This window comes from Physella acuta, unplaced genomic scaffold (genome assembly GCF_028476545.2).
Source record: "Physella acuta isolate Inbredline_101_S28 unplaced genomic scaffold, ASM2847654v3 ptg001593l, whole genome shotgun sequence".
Lineage (NCBI taxonomy): Eukaryota > Metazoa > Mollusca > Gastropoda > Physidae > Physella > Physella acuta.
In genome coordinates this window covers 42,527-68,874 of record NW_026733107.1, presented here as the reverse complement: position 1 = coordinate 68,874, position 26,348 = coordinate 42,527, and the positions used below count along the sequence as shown (strand labels likewise).

The 26,348-nt window shown below is 37.9% G+C and overlaps 1 protein-coding gene and 1 long non-coding RNA gene across 2 annotated transcripts in view; one reads left to right on the top strand and one right to left on the bottom strand.

The window, feature by feature from the left end:
- The window catches only part of LOC131929085 (atrial natriuretic peptide receptor 1), a gene marked incomplete at its 3' end in the record, with an annotated part of 112,397 nt that overhangs the window by 65,550 nt on the left and 20,499 nt on the right, over nt 1–26,348 (bottom strand). The gene's annotated exons all lie outside the window — the stretch shown is intronic.
- Nucleotides 11,793–14,945, top strand: LOC131929083 (uncharacterized). The gene is made up of 2 exons (XR_009383891.1): nt 11,793–12,145; nt 14,694–14,945. It is a non-coding gene; the product is annotated as an uncharacterized LOC131929083 (long non-coding RNA).

Here is a 26,348-nt window from a genome sequence, read left to right as displayed (position 1 = left end):
CAAAAAATATCAGTAAATAGTTTTAGTTTCTTTAAAAAAAAGGATTTGATTTCCTCGCAAGGGAGATCACTATCTTTGAAACGAGGAGACTTTAATACAATGCTAATTGGGTTAAAACTAAGTGGGAAAAGATCACTGAATTAAATAATCCAGTGTTTCATGATATTATTACATTTACTTTTAATTAGTATGTTTATTGATCTGTTTTTTCTCCACATTAATTAGTAACTTAGTAATAGTATATTTATCGATTAGTTTTATCCTCAACACCAATAACTAACTTAACTTAGTATCTAGACCTGAGAGGACGGTGAAGAGAGAAAGAGAGGGGGGGGGGGGTCAGATCATAGGACAACGGTGCCTTCATTTCATGCTGTCTTCACACATCGCTACGGCTGACATGGTTACCTAGCTAAAGAGGTAATAGACCGGGTGCACACAAAAAATATAGAAATTATTTGTCTTTAAAAAAAGTGTCTTAAAATCTATAATTAGAACATATCGATAAGGTCAAATAGTGGTAGAGCCCTAGACTGCTAACCCTAAATGTCTCGAGTTCGAATCCAGGGTTCGAGTCTGTAGAATGTCCCAGAGTCCACCCAGCTCTGATGGGTACCTAACTCACGTTAGGGAAACAAAGGCGGCTGGGAATAATGCTGACGACACTATACCCCTGTATGTCTAGGTCATTGAAACAAATAAACTCTACTTCATCTGCCCCATATGCCTTGGGCACGAACGTGAAAGACGATGTTGAATATGGTCAAAATGTTGGTCTATTTTGTGTGTAAATTATGTCTTATTAAATTCGAGTCAGTAACTGTAGATACTGTATTTTATTTGTAGTTCTTATTTTCAGCTTTTATTATTTTATTTCTATGCAACTGCCACTGTTCACATTTAAAGTTATTAGACTGCAGCATCTGTTACCCGGGGGACTTGACATTCAATTAGTTACATTTGTCAATTAGATTTAACTGTGAGTAAAAAGGAAATCAAAATCATAAAAGTAAAATTAATAATCGCTTTTAAAAATCCAATCCTGAAAAAAAGGTTTAATAATAATACGCTTCGCAATAGAAAAAAGTCCTATGATTAAAAAAAAATTCAATATAACGAAATTTAAAGAAAGAATATATTAAAAGTTTCATAATAGAAGTTGGCAGTTGATTTTTTATTGTGGAAAGTGGTATTGAGATTAATAGAGGAATGCTAGTGTACGAAAATTGGTATTGGTGTGGAAAGGGTTACATATGTGTATGTATGTTCAGATTGCGAGCAGAACAGTGTCGACATTTGGTGCTTGTTGTGGAAAGTATTACATATGGGTATGTGTGTTAATATTACGAGCAGAATGGTGTCAACATATGGTGTTTGTTATGAAAAGTATTACATATGTGTATGTGTGTTCAGATTACTAGCAGAATGGTGTCAACACAATATGTTGTTTACTCAAGACTTATTATATTAGAGGATGACACAATTACAGACGGTTAAATAATAATTTTAGCATACATATTAACATCATGCAATACTTTTTTTCTAAGGACGTCCTCTGGTTAAAATCTTTAGTTGCTCGGGTTTAGTACATGGAGTAGAGATGAGTTCAGGCAAAAACTTAACAGGAATTTATATTATAAAACCATGCGCTATCAAAAATAAAGTCACGTAGTACTGCACCTCTGAACAGATCAAACTATCTTTTCGTAAACCGAAGTAATAGAAACAGATGAACTCGACTCTATCTACTATATTGAACGTGGGGTACCGAAAATACAACCTACTTATTTCTTTTGGATCACCTGAGAAGCAAAGGGCTGCAACCACGCCTCTCCACTGGGCTCTGTTTATGGCAGCCCTCTTTATTTAAGCCCGCGTAAGCCCGGCAGCCCTAGTCTCTCTTCTACTGCCCTTCTAGAGAATTGCTTTAGCCAGCCTACTTTAGTTACAGGAAACATAACTACTTGACTTTTGATTTTGCAATCCAGTGTTCGATTCCGTTGTAAAAGAGCATGTACAGATACACAGATGTATTCAAGTTTAATATTATTGGAAGGATCTCCCTCCCTCCCCCACCCCCACCTGTAAATCTGGGTCGTACCGACTTTAACACGATAATAGGTCACTTTGCCTTTAGATATAATTTAAAGAAAAAAAAAACCACACCTAAAAACTTGTTTTCGTCGTTTCACAATTCTACTCACACTCAGCTCTTAAGTTGTTGAGAAAATGCATCAAAGTGACACCAGGGAGTGAGTACAGAGAGGCCGGGTCACGTGGATCGGAGTACTCAGCCTCTAGCCTTATGCGACTGGTTAAAAATTCAAACAGAAACGTCTTTCAGTATTCAATATCACAAACCGCGAAGGGTGAAGTTTCACGGCGTAGAATGTGAAGAGCAGCTGGAATTCTATAGTGCCAATTTGAATTTTCTTTTAAATCGATGGATCGATTTGTTTTAAAGATCGGAAGTGGTGCGTTATGTAAGAGGTGAATTATTGATGTATCTCGTTAAGATTATGAGGGGGGGGGGGGGGAGAGGGGGTGTCGGAAGAGTTGAGGGTCATGATATTTAAATACTCTTGTCGGCAACTTTGAACAAGTTTTGAGTGTTGCAAACTCATATATCGTGTACCTTAATGTGTTAACGATTCCTATTTCGAGCTAGCGATCCATTGAGCAAATGAAGTGGAGTTCATATGTTTATTGACTTCAGCACATGAAGGGATGGTGTCGTCAACAGCCGCCTTTACTTTCCCCAAAGTAAGTCAGGTACTTATCAGAACTGAGTAGACTCAAGCGCGTCGTACAGTCACAGGTCGAAACCGAGATCCAAACTCTTGACCTTCTCAAGAGCTAGTGATCCATTTGGCAGATGAAGTAGAGTCCATATGTTTCTTGACCTTAGCATATGGATGGTGTGTTCAGAACTATGCCCAGCCGCTTTTACTTTCCCCATTGTGAGGTCCCCATTCGAGTTGGGTGCGATCGGGGGCGTCCTACAGTCACAAGTCCGAACTGAGAACCGAACTCGAGATTTTCAGGCTAGCAGTCAAAATCCCTACCATTCCATTACCCCGTCCCCCTTATTTTGTTAACATGTGAAGAAAATCTATGTGTTACTTTATTAGAATTAATTAATAATAAAAGTGATAGACGTTAATCTAGAATGCCTCATGTGTAACATTAATGACATAAAGTTTGTAGCGCCGTTCATGATTTAACATCGCTAGCCGCATACTTGATGGCTCAAAACAGGGTGGACAACTCCGTATTTTCTCTTCTAAAATTATTGCAACATTTATTTATTACAATATAATTTATTCATACGTTATTTCAAAACCCAGAATATAAACATATAAACTGAATTTTTTTTCCCTTTAAAATAAGCACTTTACTGTCACCGGATGCAGTGGATCGAAGACATCTTAAAATAACTATCAAAATGGATACGCCCTTGACATAGATCCCACCTATATATACATGCATGATACGCTGCTATGAAGAAAGAAAACGAAACTTAAATAAAATTGAACAGCCAAGCCACATTGCATGTCGGGAATACTTCTGTCTGTCTGCAAGGACAACCTTTCCTGTTTACTCACGTCTGTTGTGCAGACGACATTGACCGGAAGTGGGACTAATGGCTTCATATTTGTGCGCCATCTAGCTTTGACGCAATGCGGAAGTAGCGTTGGTTTTAAGTTATTTAATCAACATAATAATACTGGTGGATTATTTGTAGAGAAACGTATGTGTTTCAAAGTTGTTTATCTCGATGATATTTCTAACTTTTCTTTGTCATAATTAACATGACAAATTGAAAATAATAAGCGGAAGTTGTCAGTAATGTTGTCATTTAGATGTGGCGAGGGCTGCTAGGTAACATCAGTGGTGATAGGTGACACTGGACAGTAATGTAAGGTAACATTGGAAGGGCTAAAAAGTAACGCTATAATGTGACACTGGGCAGTAATTTAAGGTGACACGGGACAGTAATATAAGGTGAGACGGGACAGTAATGTAAGGTGACACGGGACAGTAATGTAAGGTGACACTGGAAAGTAATGTAAGGTGACACGGGACAGTAATGTAAGGTGACACGGGACAGTAATGTAAGGTGACACGGGACAGTAATGTAAGGTGACACTGGAAAGTAATGTAAGGTGACACGGGACAGTAATGTAAGGTGACACTGGAAAGTAATGTAAGGTGACACGGGACATTAATGTAAGGTGACACGGAACAGTAATGTAAGGTGACACTGGAAAGTAATGTAAGGTGACACTGAACTGTAATGTAAGGTGATTCTGGACAGTAATGTAAGGTGACACTGGAAAGTAATGTAAGGTGACACGGGAAAGTAATGTAAGGTGACACGGGACAGTAATGTAAGGTGACACTGGGCAGTAATTTAAGGTGACACTGGACAGTAATATAAGGTGACACTGGACAGTAATATAAGGTGAGACGGGACAGTATTGTAAGGTGACACTGGACAGTAATGTAAGATGACACGGGACAGTAATGTAAGCTGACACTGAACTGTAATGTAAGGTGATTCTGGACAGTAATGTAAGGTGACACTGGGCAGTAATGTAAGGTGACACTGGACAGTAACATAAGTTGACACGGGACAGTAATGTAAGGTGACACTGGGCAGTAATTTAAGGTGACACGGGACAGTAATGTAAGGTGACACGGGACAGTAATGTAAGGTGACACGGGACAGTAATGTAAGGTGACACTGGAAAGTAATGTAAGGTGACACGGGACAGTAATGTAAGGTGACACTGGAAAGTAATGTAAGGTGACACGGGATATTAATGTAAGGTGACACGGGACAGTAATGTAAGGTGACACTGGAAAGTAATGTAAGGTGACACGGGACAGTAATGTAAGGTGACACGGGACAGTAATGTAAGGTGACACTGGAAAGTAACATAAGTTGACACGGGACAGTAATGTAAGGTGACACTGGGTAGTAATGTAAGGTGACACGAGACAGTAATGTAAGGTGACACGAGACAGTAATGTAAGGTGACACTGGACAGTAATGTAAGGTGACACGAGACAGTAATGTAAGGTGACACTGGACAGTAACATAAGTTGACACGGGACAGTAATGTAAGGTGACACTGGGTAGTAATGTAAGGTGACACGAGACAGTAATGTAAGGTGACACGAGACAGTAATGTAAGGTGACACTGGAAAGTAATGTAAGGTGACACGAGACAGTAATGTAAGGTGACACGGGACAGTAATGTAAGGTGACACGAGACAGTAATGTAAGGTGACACGAGACAGTAATGTAAGGTGACACTGGAAAGTAATGTAAGGTGACACGAGACAGTAATGTAAGGTGACACTGGAAAGTAATGTAAGGTGACACGGGACAGTAATGTAAGGAGACATTGGGCAGTAATGTAAGGTGACACTGGACAGTAATGTAAGGTGACACTGGACAGTAATGTAAGGTGACACTGGACAGTAATGTAAGGTGACACTGGACAGTAATGTAAGGTGACACTGGACAGTAATGAACGGTGACACTGAACAGTGCTATAAGGTGACACTGAAAGTGTTGTAAGGGGAACACTGGACAATGCGGTATGGTAACAAAAGTAATGCTGAAAGGCGGCTGGATATTGCTGTACTTAGATAATTTAAGCTTGCAGTTACAAGCTGAACACTACTCCACAACGTTGGGCCCTACTTCACAACGTTGGGCCCTACTACACAACGTTGGGCCCTACTTCACAACGTTGGGCCCTACTACACAACGCTGGGCCCTACTACACAATGGTGGGCCCTACTACACAACGCTGGGCCCTACTACACAACGCTGGGCCCTACTACACAACGCTGGGCCCTACTACACAATGGTGGGCCCTACTACACAATGGTGGGCCCTACTACACAATGGTGGGCCCTACTTCACAACACTGGACACTACTATTGGGGGGCGGCATGTATCACAGATATCCCCCAGATGGGTCAAAACATGGCACCTTTTCAATCCCCCCTCCTGAGGTAATCAGACGATGAACAGACGGATCGTCTGTCGTTAAAACGGAAGTGGTCCTAGCCGGAAGCGGAAATATAACGGGGGCGTTGTCGATGGGCGTCATCCTACAAGTCCCTGGATGCTGCGCGGGTGGTGAGGTGATAGTGGGTGTTGGGGGGGGGGGGGGGCTCATCTTCTGACAGGTTGTTAGGTGAATCTATGAACACGGTTGATCAAGCAGCAATGTATGACGGGAATGGGCATTGGAATTGCGCACGTAGAGTAACGATGTTGAAGTCTTTATGAATATAAAACTCGGATAGCTGTCGTTTGTTTTAGTGTATGTGTGATTGTGTTTAATTTTAGGATTGAATGCTTATTAGTGAGTGTAAAAATGTGTGCTTGTGGGATTGGATACAATTTGTGTGAGTGTGCCTATATGTGTCTGTATTTATAAGTTTATGTGTGAATGTGTGTGTGTTTGTTTTAGTATGTGTGAAATTTGACTGTTTAATTTTAGGAGTAGATGCTTATTTGTGTGTGTAAATATGTTTGTTTGTGAAATCGGATATATTTATGTGAGTATACGTAAATATATGTGTGTGTGTTTGAGTTAGTGTGCGAATGTGTGTGTTTGTTTTAGTATAATGTGCGTGTCTGTTTAATTTTAGGAATGTGTGCTTATTTGAGTGTGTAAAAACGTGTGTTTGTGAGATTGTGTATGCTTATGTGGGCATGCGTGCATGTATTTGTGTCTATGTTTGTGTTTACATGCGAATGTGTGTTTGTGAGATTGGATATAGTTCTGCGAGTATCAGTGCTTTTATGTGTCTGTTTGAGTCTGCGTGCGAATGTGTGTGTTTTTGAGATTGAATATGTATGGGATTATGCGTGCTTGTATGTGTGACTATGTTTGTGTTTGCGTGCGAATGTGTGTGTTTACAAATGTGGTCGAGTGATTGTTCCAAGTGCGCGTTATCCATCAAAGTCAGGAAACAAAATATGAAATAACTTTGGTAACGAGAAGATGAAAAAAGTTAAACGGAAGTGGCCAAAAAAGTTCATTACAACTGAGAGAGAAAGTTGATTAGAAACTGATGAAAAAAAAAATTCATTAGACTCGGGTCATTTTTGTGAGACAATATTTCTAGGAGAGAAGCTCGATTGAAAGTAGAATCCTATTAGACATTTGACGATTCCGTCCAGGATAACTATTGATCGAAGATTCAAACAAAATAACTGTTTGTTTTAAGTGGACCAACATTTTATATACATCGTCTATTTATTTTACAACAAAAACGTTTAAATTAGTAAGTTATTGAAAACTATGATGGACGTAAAATAGTCTGCTGTTACCTCTGTATAATTTTTACCTCTTGTACGAGTCTCTCTTCTTCTCCTTCGTACTTAATTTTAGTCCTGCTTTTCGTTTTAGATTTGCTTCCTTAGCCTTTGCGCAACCAAGAACAAACTACAAGGCAGCAGTTGTTTAATTTTGGAGTTGTCTCTCCTAAAAGAGTTCCTGTCCTTAGTTATCGAGCCTCATCTGCCCGATCTGAGTCTTTAAAAACAAAATTTTGTTACGTCTCGGCATTTTAAAATCAGGATAAACAATGATCCTTATTTGTCTTTGCTTAATACATAACATTTTTATTGTTCAATCGCTTCTGGTACCTTAATACACAACGTTATGCAGTCGCATATAATATAAACACGTGAAGCAAACTTTTCAACAGCGGATCGTCTACAATGGTGTTCAATTACTTTGATACTTTATTAAAACGATTCGACGTGTTTTAAAGGCGGCTGACTTTATCGCGAAGTACAGCCTCAAATAAAAATAACAATTTCAGCATGTATTTGTTTTGTTTTCTAGAGAAACGAATGGACGGAAGATTATCTTTTTTGGGGTTGATCTCCGGGTTGACAGGGGCAATCAGCTGTGGATCGAGTGGTTGTCATCTAGCCCGGGGTTGTATTTCTTGGGTTAATCGTCTGGTTGTGACAGGTTGACATGGAACTTGGAGCATGTGTCAGCGTGTTCATGCGTGGAATGTTCATATCGATTCATGTTTGTAGAAGGCTGTTGTTAAATAGGATGATGGTCTGTTTAAGTAAAGATATTCTGTTCTGATTGGTTGAATCTTAGTTTAATACCGAGTATATACCGTGAAAGAGATTTGCTTTATGTAAATATGGTCAGTTCAAATTTAAAATGGTTTAGTGTATAATACTGTAAAACTACTTGTTTATGAATTAATTAAAAATGAAAAATATTGAGTTTTTATGGTTCTATTCTTTAAAAATTACTTTATAAATCAAAGTTATATTTAGCTTAGTCCAGGGGTCGGCAACCTGCGGCTCGCGAGCCGCATGCGGCTCTTTGGATGTCAATGTGCGGCTCTCGAGTTCCTCACACAAATATTAAGTTATTTTATTTTTAAAACACATAAAAATATTATACTGTAAAGAAAAACCACTTTAAATGGGATAAAAACACTCATCAGAGAACAATGAGAGTAGGTGAGGTAGAAAGTATATGGACAGCTTATAGCCGCTTGGGCACCAGCCCCACAACCGTGCTGTAGCCAGCCTTGTGACCACAGTTCCATGCTTGCCACTGCCGACTTTTTCAAATATCGTTCAATAGTGAATGTTATTTTATTCCGACTGCATTTCTCTTTCTGTCAGTATGCATTAATTAGACCTGAATGACTTTTTAGTTTTTAGTTTCCTACGGTTGAGCTGAGTACTGTACGGTGGGGAACGCGTAGAGTGGAAGGTAAGTCAGTTGTGAACTGAAGGACAGAAGTGACCTATACGGTGATCAAACCAATGTCCAAGCCAGTTAGTTGGAGATGGCCGTGTTGAGGCTTGCCTAGCTAATGGGAGACACTTCCTGAGCCGGTGATGTCCGTAAAGAAAGGCAAAAAATGTATTAGTTTCTAAAGTGGATTGGGAAAGGCCTATAGTTATATTATTTGATTACTAATTTTATCAGAGCTAGCTAAAATACTTTAATATGTTTTGTGCGAAACATTAGTATGTTTTTATATGAATAAATATTATTTTATATATAGCTATTTATTTCAAATAAAAAAAACATTTATTCACCTAATCCTAATTAAATGCCATAATATCTAAATAAAAATGATAGTGGCTCTTTAAAAACTGGAAAATTTCGTAAATTGTAACTTTTGGCTCTTTCGTCTCAAAAGGTTGCCGACCCCCTGGCTTAGTCTCTTATAGTCTTATAACAATAAGTATGAGTAGAAAATTACAAATTTTTGTTTGAAAATAATACTTCAAAGAATTAAATTAAGATCAACGTTAAAAATATATGTAGACAAAAATTAGCGTTAAAAAAATGGTTTCCAAATAATCCGGATCAAGTCAACATTAACTAGCCGGAAAAAGCTCAGAAATAATTCGACCATCCGCATACACAGCTAATCAAGAGCTCCTTCATACCCGCTTCATGGAGGAAACGACTCGCTAACCACAATTGTAAATATATTCAATGAATTGCTGGGAAATATTTTAGGTTGTCTCCCCTCTTTGTTTACTGTTCCCTAAGGGGAGGGAAGTCGTGGCTGGGCTTGGACGGTGTGTCACACGCAGTGGGAGGACGACGGTTCCAGCCCGGCCGAATGGTAGATTTGCATATTTCCGATAGACGGAATACCGATTGTTCCGTTCACGTTTAGTCTGTGGGTTAGGGTTAGGGTAAAGCTTGAATTTTACATTCAATTCCCTCGGAGACGGTAACCATTTTTTTTTCAGAAAAAAAACTGTCTGACGTCACACTAGGTTAGTAACATGTCATTTCCTGGTAAAATTATACAGTCGGCAAGTGTTAAGGGTGTGTATTATACAGCCGCTGCTGTGAGGAGGGTATGATTGGATAATCGAATAGAGTGGACGAGAAGTTTTAAAAAGGAGAGTGTAATATAGGGCAGAGGGCTCGGAAAGGAAGATTAAGAGAGCAGAGAGAGAGAGAGAGAGAGCGAGGGAGAGAGCGATGTGTACTTTGACTAAAGTATATATATATATATATATATATATATATATATATATATATATATATATATATATATATATATATATATATCTTTTTCTACAAATATTGGCTACTTCCATACCGTTGGTTGATGTGGTTCATCAGCAAATAAAGCAAACTACCCCCTCCCCCTTCCCCATACCTCTTTTTTTTCCTAATCAAAGATGGACGACCCGGTATCAAACTAACTTGTGTGTACAACACAAAGTTCACGCCAAACTATGACATCTGACTATTAAGTATGCTTCGCCCGGGGCTGTCACCCCCCTCCTCCCCTTTGAGACGCCACTATTATCATATTTCTGTCACGATAGGTCGCCAGATAAAACCATTCCACGTCTCATCATCATATGTCACATTTTAAAGTGTTTGTGCTATGGAAAAAATGTCACCAGCAGTTTGAAATTACATACGGTGGAAGAAAATAATCTTCTTTTGAATCCCAGTCTAACGATCGATACAGAATTTGAACGAATTAATTTCCCACTGCAACTCATTTAGAGAGGATTACAGGATATATATTTAAAACGAGAAAAATGGCCCGTTGAGGAAGGATACACCGGGCGCTAGGTTGATAGTGCTGTCTCTTTTCTCTAAACAAAAACCACCCCCCCACACACACACCACCCCCACCCCCACCCACACCCCCACCCACACCGCCCCAACCCCCCACCCCCCCCCCCCCACACACCACCCCCCCACACACCACCCCCCACCCCCACCCCTACACACACCACCCCACACACACACCACCCCCCACCCCCCACCCCCCCCCAAAAAACATGTCTACCGTCCCATTCAACGAAATATAATTATATACTTTTTCCAGTGTCCGCCCCCTCCCCGAAAATTCTACACCCGCCCCCGAAAATTTCAAGTACCCTCACCCCTCTCCGGGGAGGAAAAAGTCTAAAATAAAACCACCCCCCCACTCACCCCCACCCCCCCCCCCACACACACACACCACCACCCCCCCCCACCCCCCCACCCCCCCCCCCCCCCAAAAAAAAGCATGTCTACCGTCCCATTCAACAAAATATAATTATATACTTTTTCCAGTGTCCGCCCCCTCCCCGAAAATTCTACCCCCGCCCCCGAAAATTTCAAGTACCCCCACCCCTCTCCGGGGAGGAAAAAGTCTAAATTAAAACCACCCCCCCCCACTCACCCCCCACCCCCCCCCCCCCACACACCCCCCCTCCCCCCACCCACAACCCCCCCCCCCCCTAAAAAAACATGTCTACCGTCCCATTCAACGAAATATAATTATATACTTTTTCCAGTGTCCGCCCCTCCCCGAAAATTCTACCCCCGCCCCCGAAAATTTCAAGTACCCCCACCCCTCTCCGGGGAGGAAAAAGTCTAAATTAAAACCACCCCCCCACTCAACCCCCCCCCCCCACCCCCACCCCCCTCAGACGTTCTTACGCGGGGGTGGGGCTTCGCCCCTACCCGAAGAATTGTATGCAAGAAACTCTTCACGCAAACCATTTAGATTAGACAACATTTCCTTTTTTTCAATGTTTCAATGACGTCATTACATTACTGTGTGCACTCTCTGGTTTGAGATTATGTTCTACTCTACGCTAAATGTGTCGACGTCATATTTCGTTTTTCGAATTACTGTGCAGGTTTTTAAATTCCTTGTGTTTTCTCTAGAGCGTTCTTGTCAGACAGATAGATAGATAGATAGAGAGACAGCGAAACTATTATAGGTAGGAAAAGTCTATGTAATCATACTAAATTTTTAAAAAATTATTTTAAAAAATATGGCAAGCGATAAAATTATAGCTACAATTTTAAAAATTAAAGTCGATTAGGAACCATCGATTACACTCATTTTCATATTTTTGTGTTGAACAGAAGCCGTTAAAAATAATTTTGAATAATTGTACTAATTTACATATTTTATAAAACCGCCCTCAACCCCACCTTGAACTGAACTTAAGTGGCCAGGGAGAGGTAAACGATGCAAGTCATAACATTTGTTATCCATGATAAATACGGACAAGGTAATCAAAATAAACAAAATGGCGAACAAGGGAAGATTTTCAGTTCGATTCAAGCTTTAAAAATTCGTTTGTATCCCCTTTCATTACAGTTGGCTTATTTTTTTATGACTGTTATGCTCAGATTATTAAGATCTAACATTATTAACATTATTCTTATTAATTGTTAATCTACCTTTTTTTTTAAAGTGTTTTTAACGCAAGTTTCATAATTTTTGTTAGGCCTGCTCTTCTACGCCATGATTGATACTACTAAGATTCTAGATCTAGATCTCTAGATCTAGATCTATCTATTCTATAGTATGCTACGGCTTTTTAATATGTTTAATAAATTATTAAATATAAAAATACTAGTCTAGAATAGAGAGTCTACTAGATCTAGTAAGTCTAGATCTATTATAATATTATTATATTATTATTAGATAGATATTAGACGGTTTTTAACGCAAGTTTCATAATTTTTGTTAGGCCTGCTCTTCTACGCCATGATACTATTAGATTCTAGATTAGATCTAGATCTAGATCTAGAGATCTAGATCTATCTATAGTATGCTACGGCTTTTTAATATGTTTAATAAATTATTAAATATAAAAATACTCGTCTAGACTAGAGAGTCTACTAGATCTAGATCTAGATCTAGTAAGTCTAATATTATTATTAATAATAGGCCTAGATAATAGATAGATTATTAGTAGTTAGTTAGCTAAGCCTTAGCCTTAGCGTAAGGAACTTAAATATATTAAATAATACTAAATACTACTTAATACTATATTATAGGGGAGGCCCTAGGCCTAAGTATTAAATTTATTAAGTTGATCTAGACCTAGATCTAGATCCAGACTAGATTGACTAGAAAGATTATCTGTTAAAAAATATATATCTAGATAGATCTATTTTTAGGCTATTCAATAAAATCAATAAGTATTTAGTATAAATATTCTATAGGCCTAATGATTGTACTAATAAATAGTAGAATCTAGAACTGTAATAGATAGTATCGTATCTAGAATCTAGTATCTGAATCTAAGTATAGTAGTGATACTAATTTAATTTACTAATAGTAGGCCCAATAGAAATAAAGTAGACCGTCTGACTAGTGTGGTGGATTTAGACTAGATCTAGATATAGTTTTAAGTTTTAGTATTGCTATACTAGCGTCTATCTTATACTCTATATTTCAGTTAATTATAATAATAGATAAATTAAATTAGGCCCATATTTTATATTATTACAAAGTGTCGCTGGTATAGATAGTTTTAGACTTGTCGTATAGTAAATAGTAATTAGTAGGGCAGTATATACATGTAGTCTAATTAATGATTAGTCTAATTAGTTAGAGCCTACTTGTTTAAATATATTTACTATTTAGTAGTATTAATAAAGTATAGTTACTCTATTCAAAGTATAGTTATTAGGTATAATACACAACCTCATACATAATCGCAAAATCATGACATTAGTGACTCAGTTATTTAGTAGGCCAATAAGTTCTATATTAATATAATTTTAATAGTTAATACTTCTTAAATTACTAGATTTGTACAAATGAATACATTTTATTTTAGATAATTTAGGCTATGATACTGCTAAATACTTCAGTTACATTAGTATTATGAATTAGGGCCTATTTAGAGGTAATTATTAAATTACTAATTAGACGTATGATAACTTACGTTGGTCTAATAACTAATAGATTCATATTTAATAGCAGTAGGTCTGTAGGTATAGAATAGTATTGTAAAAAAATAAAGTATGCTTAATTTTTTACAGTTGTCATATTAATTTTAGTTTTAGTAGGTAGTAGTAGGCCTGTGATAGCGCAGGTAGTTAGTATTAGTATGTAAGTTAAACACAGTTAACTACTATAACTAAGCTTAATAAGGCTACAATTTTAAACTAAAAATTACATGCAGCCTAAATAAAAGGTTACAGACTAGTGCATTAAATAATATCCAAAATTTAAGTTTAATCTACATTAGTTTAATAATTGTAAAAATTACTGAATAGAACAGTAGGCTTACTTGTGAAGAGCTGTCTTATTTTAGTTCTACTTAATTAATATATGACTTAGTCTACTCTTAGTCTCCTGTAGTTATCTTTTGAACTTATTAAAAAATGCAGAATAGTTAATTAAGCCAAAAGGTGTCAATTGTCATAGATTTAGATGGATTAACTTACTATTCAAATCAATATAATTATACTTATTTATTCTAGTAGGTGTATGAATTGATGATAGTTTTAGTAGCCTAGTTTGAATATAAATTTTCAACTAATTCTTGAGGTGGCTAAACATAAGTAGTAGACCTTTATTGATACATTTTTAATTTTGTTTTTTTTTATGATATATACATGACTTTTGACACTTTTGAAGACCTATTGTATTTAATGACAAACTCCTTACATTAAAATATTAAAAGAAAATCTTAGATCTATATATTTAATGAATGGTAATAATTAGATAGCCCATACAATCCCATGCATAAATAGTCCCATCATTGCTTTATGATTTTTATAAGACAGACAAATATTTTTAATTATACCATAAAATGTTAAAGTATATAAATGTAATGAGTTTAATATAACAGTTTGTGAAATTTATTTATGTTTTTTTTTTAGATACTACATACAGAGAAGATAAGTCAGATGAAGTTCCTTTTAAAAACTCTTATCACTGAATCCTCCAGTTCTGAAGACTTAATATACAGTATTCTTCAACAGTGGTCAGGCTTGACTGAAAATGGCCTACACATACCTATTAGATCCAACTAGTCCAAGGATACATGTTGGACCCAAGAAAACTTGTTCATATTGAACAACTTTTTTTTTAATATATTAGTTCTGAATGTAATTAAAAAAGAAATTTATAAAGTTTGTTATGTTTATTTTTTTCAGCACTGGTTGTGTGTGATGGTGTATGCGGAAACTAATTATTGTTACCTTAATTTAATAATTGACTTAAACTGGCGAACTATAAATAGTTTTTAAGAATATGGTGCTGAAGTAGATTTCACCTAGTTTTGTTGCCCTTCCATATTAATAAATTGTATGGTCAGGAAAATATCAAACAGCTTTTACTGTCCATAACCAGTCAGGTACCAGTTAACTGCTTTGAATTTGAATCAGAGACAACCTAAAGGATTAAAATTTAAACTCAAGAACTTTTGCTTTAGCAAATGTGTTCACAAATATGTAGTCCCACTATAAGTCTTTCATTTGAATATTATTTACATATAAGTTTATATCAATATATAATCTATCATTTGTTAATATTATTCCTAGTCCAAACAACATGCTGATATGAAACCCATTGTATTACAAGAAGAAAATAAGGAATGAAAATTTCCCATAAGACAGCTTGCTTATAATAATACAAATAATAATAAAAGGGCAATGTCTGCAAACAATTATACTTTAATTTTTTATTTAGAATTTTCTACTTTGTATTATATCTCGTTCAAAACGAACAATTATTAAAATATCTTACGTTATGGTTTAAGCTTCAACTTTAGTATTTTGTAACTATTACTTAAATTTTCTACAATGTTAAAAATAAAACTACTATATCTATCATAGCTGTAAAACATGATAAGGGAAGAATCAAGAATATGGGTTTTTGTCAATTCTAGCCATACCAGCATATAAATGTAGACCAAGCTTATAGAAATATGGCTGATAACTAACCATAAACCACAAATACAGCAAACTGTAATAACTGCTTGTTTCCTGGTAATGTGTTGTTATTGGCTGTGCAAGTTTATAAACATTTTGTAATTGTTTATACATTACAAAAGAAAAAGACTGTAGCTGATCAGATGCATTCCAGATATTTGAGGAAAAGATGTTTTCTATAAGGATAGGCAGCTATAGCAAATGAGGTATGGGGAAATGTTGAGTTAAGATAAACTATTTAATAATTGTAATGACAGAGATACCATCACAGCAACAAATGTAATTGGGTTTGTATGACTAATTAATGAATATCCTATAAATAAATATAAAATGCTGAGGTGGTCGTCTATAAACGACTTTGAGGTGGTGGTGGAGATTTGGACCTTTGTGTCAAAGGGGAGGGGGTTCAGAAAGTAAGATGACACTTTTCCATGTTCAACAAACACTCATGTTAAGAAACTGAATTTAAGCCTTTATTGCATTATTAAAAGTTGGTTTATAAATTGTTGTAAATAATTCATCAATAGGCCTACATTGAATGCTGGAAAAGCCCATAGGTCTAAATATTTTATGAAAATCGCTGCTTTAAAAACAAACTAGGGGGGTGGGGGGAATGTTGGCTTAGGTTTACTTCTTTGGGGAAGGGGGAGGTCTGGCATCGTTGTGACATCGTTAATAGATGACCCCATAGTCAGAGGTCGATCTAGATTGCTTAGGCCTATATTAAAATGTTGATATTAATTACGCTTTACTTATTATTACAATGGAATATAGCCTAGTAGTTTAATTATGTTAAATAATATAACATCCCCTTTCACCACAACACCCTGACTATACTAATCCAAATTAAAATAAAAATGTTTGGTAAATTACTATTATATTATTAGTAATTTTGTGTTTAAAATTCTAGCCTTAGTAAAAACCGGAAGTGATTTTTACTTATTTCACAAATGTTATAAAATATTCAATTTTGGTTCAAAAATATGCTTTCTGGCAACACAAAGTGGAACCACTTTTGGAACCACTTTTCCTACCTATTATAGACGAGAAAAATGGCCCGTTGAGGAAGGGTACAACGGGCGCTAGGCTGATAGTGCTGTCTCTTTTCTCTAAACTAAAACCAACCCACCCCCCACACACCACCCCCCACACACCACCCCCCACCCCAACCACCCCCACCCCCCCCCACCCCCACACACCACCCCCCACCCCCCACACACCGCCCCCCCCCCCCCCCAAAACATGTCTACCGTCCCATTCAACGAAATATAATTATATACTTTTTCCAGTGTCCGCCCCCTCCCCGAAAATTTCAAGTACCCCCACCCCTCTCCGGGGAGGAAAAAGTCTGAAAGAAACACTGAAACCAACCCACCCCCCACACACCACCCCCCACCCCCCCCCACCCCCCACACACCACCCCCCCACCACCCGCCACCCCCCAAAAAAACATGTCTACCGTCCCATTCAACGAAATATAATTATATACTTTTTCCAGTGTCCGCCCCCTCCCCGAAAATTTCAAGTACCCCCACCCCTCTCCGGGGAGGAAAAAGTCTGAAAGAAACACTGAAACCAACCCACCCCCCACACACCACCCCCCACCCCCCCCACCCCCCACACACCACCCCCCCACCACCCGCCACCCCCCAAAAAAACATGTCTACTGTCCCATTCAACGAAATATAATTATATACTTTTTCCAGTGTCCGCCCCCTCCCAGAAAATTCTACCCCCGCCCCCGAAAATTTCAAGTACCCCCACCCCTCTCCGGGGAGGAAAAAGTCTGAAAGAAACACTGAAACCAACCCACCCCCCCCCCCCACACACCACCCCCCACCCCCCCCACCCCCACCCCCACACACACCCCACCCCACCCCCACACCCCCCCCCACCCCCCCCCCCCCCCCAAAAAAAAAAAACATGTCTACCGTCCCATTGCAAGAAAACCACTTTTTAGATTAGACACATTAATTAGGCGGTAATTTAATTATAGAGTATCGATGAGGAAATTTCTTTTGAGTTGGGGAGGGGGGGGGGGGGCTCAGACGTTCTTACGCGGGGGGTGGGGCTTCGCCCCTACCCGAAGAATTGTATGCAAGAAACTCTTCACGCAAACCATTTAGATTAGACAACATTTCCTTTTTAATTCAATGTTTACGCGATAATCAATGACGTCATATGACTGTGTGCACTCTCTGGTTTGAGATTATGTTCTACTCTGCGCTAAATGTGTCGACGTCATACTTCGTTTTTCGAAATACTATGCATGTTTTTATTTTGCTTGTGTTTTCTCTAGAGCGTTCTTGTCAGACAAAGCGTTCTTGTCAGACAGAGCGTTCTTGTCAGATAGACAGACAGACAGCGAAACTATTAGTATTAATACGTCATAAGCAAATAATAAAATATACTCAGTATTAAAAGTCTGAGTCAGCCATAATGGCCTATTGCTGTTTTTAAACGTATGACATTTAATCCACACTCTGGAAACTTATAGATTTCTAGGTTGTTGTTTAAAAGAAGTTTTCATTTTGCTAAGTCACCAGCTTTCATTGTAGATCGTATTCCGCACCGGTCTTTGTAGCCTGTTAATTTGGGGGCCGCACAAATTACGATTCAGGACAAATTGTTATCGTAAACAGCGATAAAAAGAGTGGCAGTCTTCTTCGAGAGGGGGGGGGGGGGGATAACTCTTGGGGAGGGGGGGGGAACCTTTCCATACCCAACACTCGGGGGTATAAGCCTGGAAAGCGGGGAAAGAACCGAGGCTGTATTGAGCTTGGTCAGTCATTTCTAGGGGAGAAAAACGTTATGTGTCTTGGCGAAGGGAGATAATCATAACCATACTTTGCACAGATGGTCTATTCGCTGTGTCTATACAATTCATCGTCGGTTGTTGTTTCAGTACAAACATCTGCTTAAAGAGCATATTTCAAGAGGGATATTCTGTTGGTGGTCTGCGTTTATCACTAATATTGTCTCAGTCATTGTAGTCAGTTTGTTTTCGTGAATCGTTGTAAACAAGAGACATCAACCTCGGTGAAGACTGTGGACTCGATTGGCTTTTAAATTCTACTGAGTAATTTGTGACTTAAGCTAAACGAACTGTATATCCGATATAGGGTAAATCAAATATATTTGTGATTTAGGGTAAACTAGCTGTATATCTGACTTTGGGTAAACTAGCTGTATATCTGACTTTGGGTAAACTAGCTGTATATCTGACTTTGGGTAAACTAGCTGTATATCTGACTTTGGGTAAAATAGCTGTATATCTGACTTTGGGTAAACTAGCTGTATATCTGACTTTGGGTAAACTAGCTGTATATCTGACTTTGGGTAAACTAGCTGTATATCTGACTTTGGGTAAACTAGCTGTATATCTGACTTTGGGTAAACTAGCTGTATATCTGACTTTGGGTAAACTAGCTGTATATCTGACTTTGGGTAAACTAGCTGTATATCTGACTTTGGGTAAACTAGCTGTTTATCTGACTTAGGGTAAACCAACTAAATGTGTGACAGTTTAAACCAAACTCAATTAGCGTAAACATAATTTTAAATACGAATGACATTCCTTGAACTTTGAGTGAACAACTTAAATGAAAACAAAAGTTTAAAAAAAACATAGCATTGTTGACAATTTCTGTTTCCAACGAAGAACAATAATTTATTTAAAATATTTTTAAAATCATGAATTTAAAAAATAAATAAATATTTTTGTCCACTTTAAATAACAACTCGCGCCTTTCTGTCCGACTTCTTACAGTCATTTATTCTACAACAAAATTTATCCTAGTCTAAATAATTATTTCGCCCTTATTTTATTTTCCAAGCTTTCCTTTTATCCACTACTTACCCGGATTATCGTTTTATTATCCTAACATACATACAAATCCCCCCCCCCCACCCCTATTCCTGTTGCACCTACCCCCACCCCCTTTTCATGCCAACAGCTCCACATACAAGACAAATGTGTTAGCAAGACAGGAGCACGTCCCATGAGACGTGTTTTAATATTTATTTCTGCACCGTGTTAAATATTTAATTTGTGTCTTGCAGCCAGGGATGGGGGTAAGAATACAGACGGGTTGTTTACACGCGATGGTTGCTCGGGTTGCTGTATGGTTTGTGTGTTTGTCGTATGAGCTGGTTGTCACGATATAATATGGGGTTTTGGGTTTTCAAGATACATCTCCCTTGATAAGGTTGCCATGATGCTTATTATGCATGAGATTTGAGTGTACATTCTTTTTTTTTTACTTTCTCTTACACGGAAATCGATATTTTAAGTATATGTGTGTCGGTGTATCTGTATGTGTGTTTACGTGTAATCACGATAACTTACTAACCGATTCAATTAGGTGGGCGAAATAGCATTTTCAAATATAAGATACTATTCGTAAATGTATACCAGGGGTTCCCAACCTTTTTTTACTCTAGAGCACATTCTAAAATATCGGTAGGGTGGCAGGCACCACCTATTTTAAATCGACAAACTCCTTTCAGAGGCGTAGCGACCCTTCCCGTCACCCGGGGACAAAACTTTTGATTTGCACCCCCCCCCCCGTCAAATTTTCGATTTGCACACCCCCCCCCCCCCTAAAACTTTCGATTTCCATCCCCTTCAACCTTTCAATAATGTTTATGAAAAAAATTCTGTCTCTGTCGAATAGTGAGAGGCGGGCACATACGAATCGTTCGGCGCCATGGCGCCCGCGGGCACGGGGTTTGGAAACCCGGATGTATATCAACATTTGAGTAGTAACGGTAACCGGAAGTAAAATACTTCTCGAAAGTTTAAAAATGTAATGTTTTATATTCCGACTATCTTTGTCGACGTATTTGTCCGTGTGTATGTAGGTATCAAGAAACAGCATAACTATTTAGATAGTAATATAGTGCTCATAGAATAATATTTTTTTATGGGGAGGTAACCCTTATCCTTTGCCTCAACCGTTATGGAACGCGAAACTACAAATTCCAGAGTTATATAATCTTCATTTAATTCACTACAATCAAAATAAATAGTCTCCCTTGAGTTTGGTAAACACCCCCTCCTCTTCTCTCCCCTTATCAATGAACTGTTGTCTCTCCCTGCATCAAGTCAACTATTGTCAATGATAAAATAAACCATCATCTTAAGGCCGGTCGAGACCAAGCCCGGAGATTTATGAATCAACCGGCAGTATGTGAAAGCCGGTAACCTAAATCAACCGGCAGTGTTTGCTAGCCGGTAGACGTAAATCAACCGGATCTTTTTTTTTCTCCTTTTTTTTTCTTTCGATCCACTCAAAAATCCCACAATCCAACTAAGATACCGGGGCCCTAAATCACACGACCGCACAATCGAAAGTGATTCAAGCGTCTTCTTTCTGTAAATAAAGATACTTCACTGTGCATTAGTCACCGGCGATGCACAATAGTTCCGGGTTGTGTGTTGGCGCTGCGGACGCCTAGTGCTAGCATAGGGGGGGGGGTGTTTTTTCTTAACGTCCTGCGCGTCAGATACGTCACTGCATTGGACTGGAGTACTCACGTCTACGTTTCAGGATTTACGATGGAGGGGTGAATGAGGGAGGGGGTGGGGATAAGGATGACGGAATTTTAGACCAGAGTGTGACTTAAAAGTCGGGGATGGATAATGGAGGTGGGTGGGGTTTTTATGGCTGAAATCGATAATCATTCAAGGGAAGGGGGGGGTCGTGATAACAAACTTGGAGAGGAGGTGGGGGTGTAGTCTGCATGGTGGTGGGTAGGGGTGTGTTGTGCACGGGGTAGGGGTGTGATCTGCATGGGGTAGGGGTGTGATGTGTATGAGGTAGGGATGTGGAGTGTATGATGATGGAGTAAGGTTAGGTCTGCATGAGGAAGTTTTAGAGTGTGGTATTCATGGAGAAGGGTAGGTTGAAGTCTACATGGTGATGGTGTAGATGTGTGGTGTGCATTTATAATGTAGGGTGGTGTGGTCTGTCTGTGGAATGTGGGGTGGTGTGGTATGCATGCATAATGTGGGGTGGTATGGAGTTTATGTATATTGTAGGGTTGTGTGGTCTGGATTGGGAATTTCGATGATACCCCTGTAATAAAAAGTAAATACCTAAAACAAAACGGACTCTAGAATGTAAAAAAGAAAAACCAACAAACATCAAAGTATGTTTCACGACGCTCTTAATTCAACTTTCTAAACTCAGCAGGACTTAATATTTTTTGCCTAAACTCATTACCAAGCAGACGAATTTCGATACGCTTATTGATATCAAGTTCAATAGCTTTCCGCGAATTAAAAAAAAACAACAAAAAAAAAAACAACAACGCAAGTTTCAATTTCACTGGTTTCTTTAACAACAAAATGAAATTCGACACAAATATCATGTTATAGTTGTTGCGTTTCCATGATTGTCGCTTGAATGATTTCATTGATTAAATTCCCGTCTTTGAAATTGGCCAAATTTTGCTACAAGCTACAAAACAAAATCGCGAAAAGACTTATTAATTAATCACCATGATCGTTTCATTTAAAGTTTTAAAGGTTTAACTAGATAAAAGAATACTATATGTAAAAGCCATCAAATATTTAAAGTACGAATTCTCAAAATTAGGTCAGCTATTTTTACCATGTGAGGCGTTGCACAAAGTTTACAGAACTGCCAGATAAATTTTTCAACGCTGGGTTGAATTTAAATTGTGGATAAAAGTTTGTCAATATGAACACAAAAGGTTGGACTTATCCATTCCGCGAATGTGTTGCTATTTACACACCCACCTTCCCTGTTACGCTTGGGCGAATTACCACCATGACAGTAAACGATGCGTTAAGGTTGCGCTTATATGTTTAAGTTGCTGATCGCTTCACACTTGACTAAACACGGTCACACCTCGTACGAAATGACATCGGTTATTGACCTCAACAAACGTTGTTCAGCTAAAATAACTCGTCATCGTCACCAGAAACACTTTAATCGACAGCTTGCGTGTTTAGCGGTGTGTGTGGCTGGGTTGGTTTCGATCCCGCAGCTGAGCTATTCTAGTGTTGTAACAATATTGATGTGAACTTAGTCTTGCGGTTGACAAAGCAAACGGCGACTTTCAACAGAAACAACAAACATACGAGATAGACGAGGGGTATACTACACTCATAAGGTACATTTAGTTGAAATACTTTTACCAGAAATTAAAATTTAATTGGGAATTTTTAATAAGTATTTTTAAAAATCTATAATTATTTTTAATGATGGTGCGGTCTGGGTCATTTTAATGAGTTACAGTAGATCTACTAATGACTAGTCGTTTTTCGTTATTAAATTTTTGAACAGGATTTCGTTTGATGTTCAAGTCTTGTTGACGATAATGAACCTTTGGTCACGTGATTTGAACACACAGGTCACGTGGCTTGACCGCTCATATCACGTGACTTGATTATACACGTGGTATAGCAAACACACATTTAAATGAAGACGTTTGTCTTGTCTTCATAAAGGGAAAAACACTTGAGTAATTTGACAAGCACAATAACATCTGATTTAAAAAAAAATTAAATTTACGCGCAACTTTAAATTATTCATTAAAACATGTCAGTTAGAATATGACTACAGCGATCTCAGTTTTGATTAAAACATACATAATTCAGGTTGTGCATAGAACATACAATGTTTAGGTTGCATAAAATAGACAGTATTTGCTGATATGTCAAATAAATTGCGCAGCTTGATCGATTGGTTGAACAAAATGCCATGTCGAACATGACGATCAAAAAGACAGATGAATCAGAGTTCATCTGTGCATGTTTTGTATGCATATTGTAGGATACTGTAGTCACATAGTTTGTCAAATTTTTCGTGTGTTTTAACGTTATAGGTCGTTAACAGATTTGGGTGGACTGACGCACATTTTCATCATTATCATCATCATTCATGTGAACATATTGTGGAGCACATCCACAGCTCTCAATTGTACTCAGTTCTGGGCGATTCATCCAAGTTGAGTCCATGACGTTCCGGCTTAGTATACTTCACTTTCTAAACATCTTTTCAAAGGATGCTCTATCGACTCTAATAGGGCGTATAATTCTTGGTCTCTCTCGCTTAATATTGAAAATACGTTAGCCAAGGAGAGATGAAGGCATACATTTCCGAACTAAATTAATTGTGTTGAACATGATTCCCATTGATAAAAACAATAACATGACGGCTGCTTGTTTCTAGGCCTCACTTCAAGATTTTAAAAATACCAAGAGTACCCAAAATGCAACAATTTAATGCGTTTTACTAATTATAGAATCAAATGAAGTACCAGTAGGTCCAGGCTATTGATATTTTATCAGTATTGTAACTACGTTTGGGACCACATGTAACGAATTCGAATAAATAATAACAAACTGTATGCTTCTTTAAAAAAACCAATTTAACGTAGGTTTTATTTTACTTAATGCTAGCTTACATCTTGTAGTCTATCATGATCAGTTTTCACGATTTTAAATCATTTAAAAATAGTAGAAGTAACTTTTCTATTTTTAACGGATTTAGAAAAAAATCTTCACATTTGGTTTGAAAAATACTAGCTGGCAAGAAAGAGAGCGAGAATTCGGTGACCTACTTACTAGCCCTATTATAAACCAACTCTTTGTTCCCGACATCAAGCATAATGTGAACTACACACAGCGTTCAATGTTCTACCAAACATACACAAGCCAAACGTTTCTCACACGCCACACCTATCTAGACATCCAACCGGCCTGCAATATGAGACCGACCGGCCGATTGTCCGGCTAATTGTGGTCACCCACCGCTGCGGGCACGGCTAAATTGGACGAGAAAAACAAGGCCCGTAACCTGAGGTTGCCGTGTCGCCCTCGCGTGCCGGCGGCTCCAGCCATGATGGTCTCCCAGGATCAGATTTGGCTTAAGGGTGATGGAGACTTTCCTGCACTTCCTGTGGCTAATGACCTGTTGTAAGGAGCGCATAAGAATCGTATTTTATGCATGCGTGGTCCCTCCTTGCAGCACGGCCGTATTCATAATAGACGTTTCGTTAATCTATTTTTGGCAAGATTACATCGATATTGTTTTTTTAAAGAATTGTAGAAGCCGCGGTTGTTTCTATACTACTCAGTCAGAATAGAGAAAACGTCAAGTTTTTTTTTTCTAAAGTGAATGTGCATCAGCTGACTAAAAAGTGCCACAAATTTGACACCAATTTATGTAAATTATAGATCATACAGGGTGTCCTACCCCCCCCCCCCCCCTTACCGCACCAATCAGGCAATGTGATACTTAGATATGAACTAAATTCTGGAAGAGACACACTGGTCTTGGTTCTACATCATGTAGTGCTGATATCCTTATATAAGATCCAATAAAAAGTAGGACAACGAAAATATTAAATTTATTAAGGTCATTTTGTTTTCTTAAATCGAGCATTTATAGAAATTAACAAACAACGACTACATGACACTGTAGCATAATAAAACACAATTAAAATTGTTCAAAATTAAAGTGTATTAGTATAATTAGTTTGTATTTGCGCATTTTTTTCTGTTTGCGGAGTTTTCCCTTGCGCAGTTTTTCGATTGAGCATTTTTCTGTTTAAGTTCCTTGAGGTGTTTAACACTCAGGTTCTATAAAAATATTTCGCTTTAAACACTCAAATTTAGTCGTTTACCTTTCAATGTTTAGATTTGAACAGCTTTTAAAATTTCTCTTGAATACTTCGAAACAAACACTCTGCTTTAAACACTTCAACTTGAACACTCCCATCTGTTGCGTTTCACAATGTATTTTTAGCCTCAGTAGCGTGGATCTGAATACACCCTCACGGTAATATAAACATAAGGCCTATTTTAAATTCAAACAGAGTTTGTATCAGACACGCGTCTTAAATTTTAATTAGATGATGCACAATCAAATTCAAAGTAGCAGCTGTTTCTGTATATAAATTTGTTTCTATTATATTTTCGTGCAGCTAAAAATAAAAATACAAAAACCTCTTCCATCCTCTTTGATATTTATCTTTTGGTAAACCTCAAGTTAGAAAAATTTTTGTAACAGTATACAATTTTTTTATGATGTATAAAATTTAGTTCAGCCTAAAATCAAATTAAAAATACCATCTCTATCCTCTTTGATGTATATCTTTTGATAGAAATATTTATTGCTAGACTCGTTTTTACGATCATCCATTTTAACGCCGTTATCAAAACAAAACAAAAGCCAAACCCTCGAAAAAAGCCTCACCCATAAAACTCGGAAGGTCGTTAGTTTTTTAACATTAAAAACAGATTCAGCCCCGAGTTTATTTGACAGGGTCTTTCGAAGACCCCCGTCTCGTTATGTTATTAAAAGACAGGATAATCCTAATCCTAAGCATGGCGTTTTTAACAGCCGCAAAGACTGTCTTAAAACACTCATCAATCGGGATTAGTTCAAATATGCTAATTTTTTTTACAAGCCCGGTAAACTTATTAAAAAAAGTTCGGCTTGCAAATTTTTATCGCCAATTAACGTTAATGATGGAAAGGTGCCAAGGGGCGTTCACTCCGACTGTATAAAAAATGTTGATTTAATGACAGTTAGCCCGGATGGCCTCGTTACTTTTTCACAAATT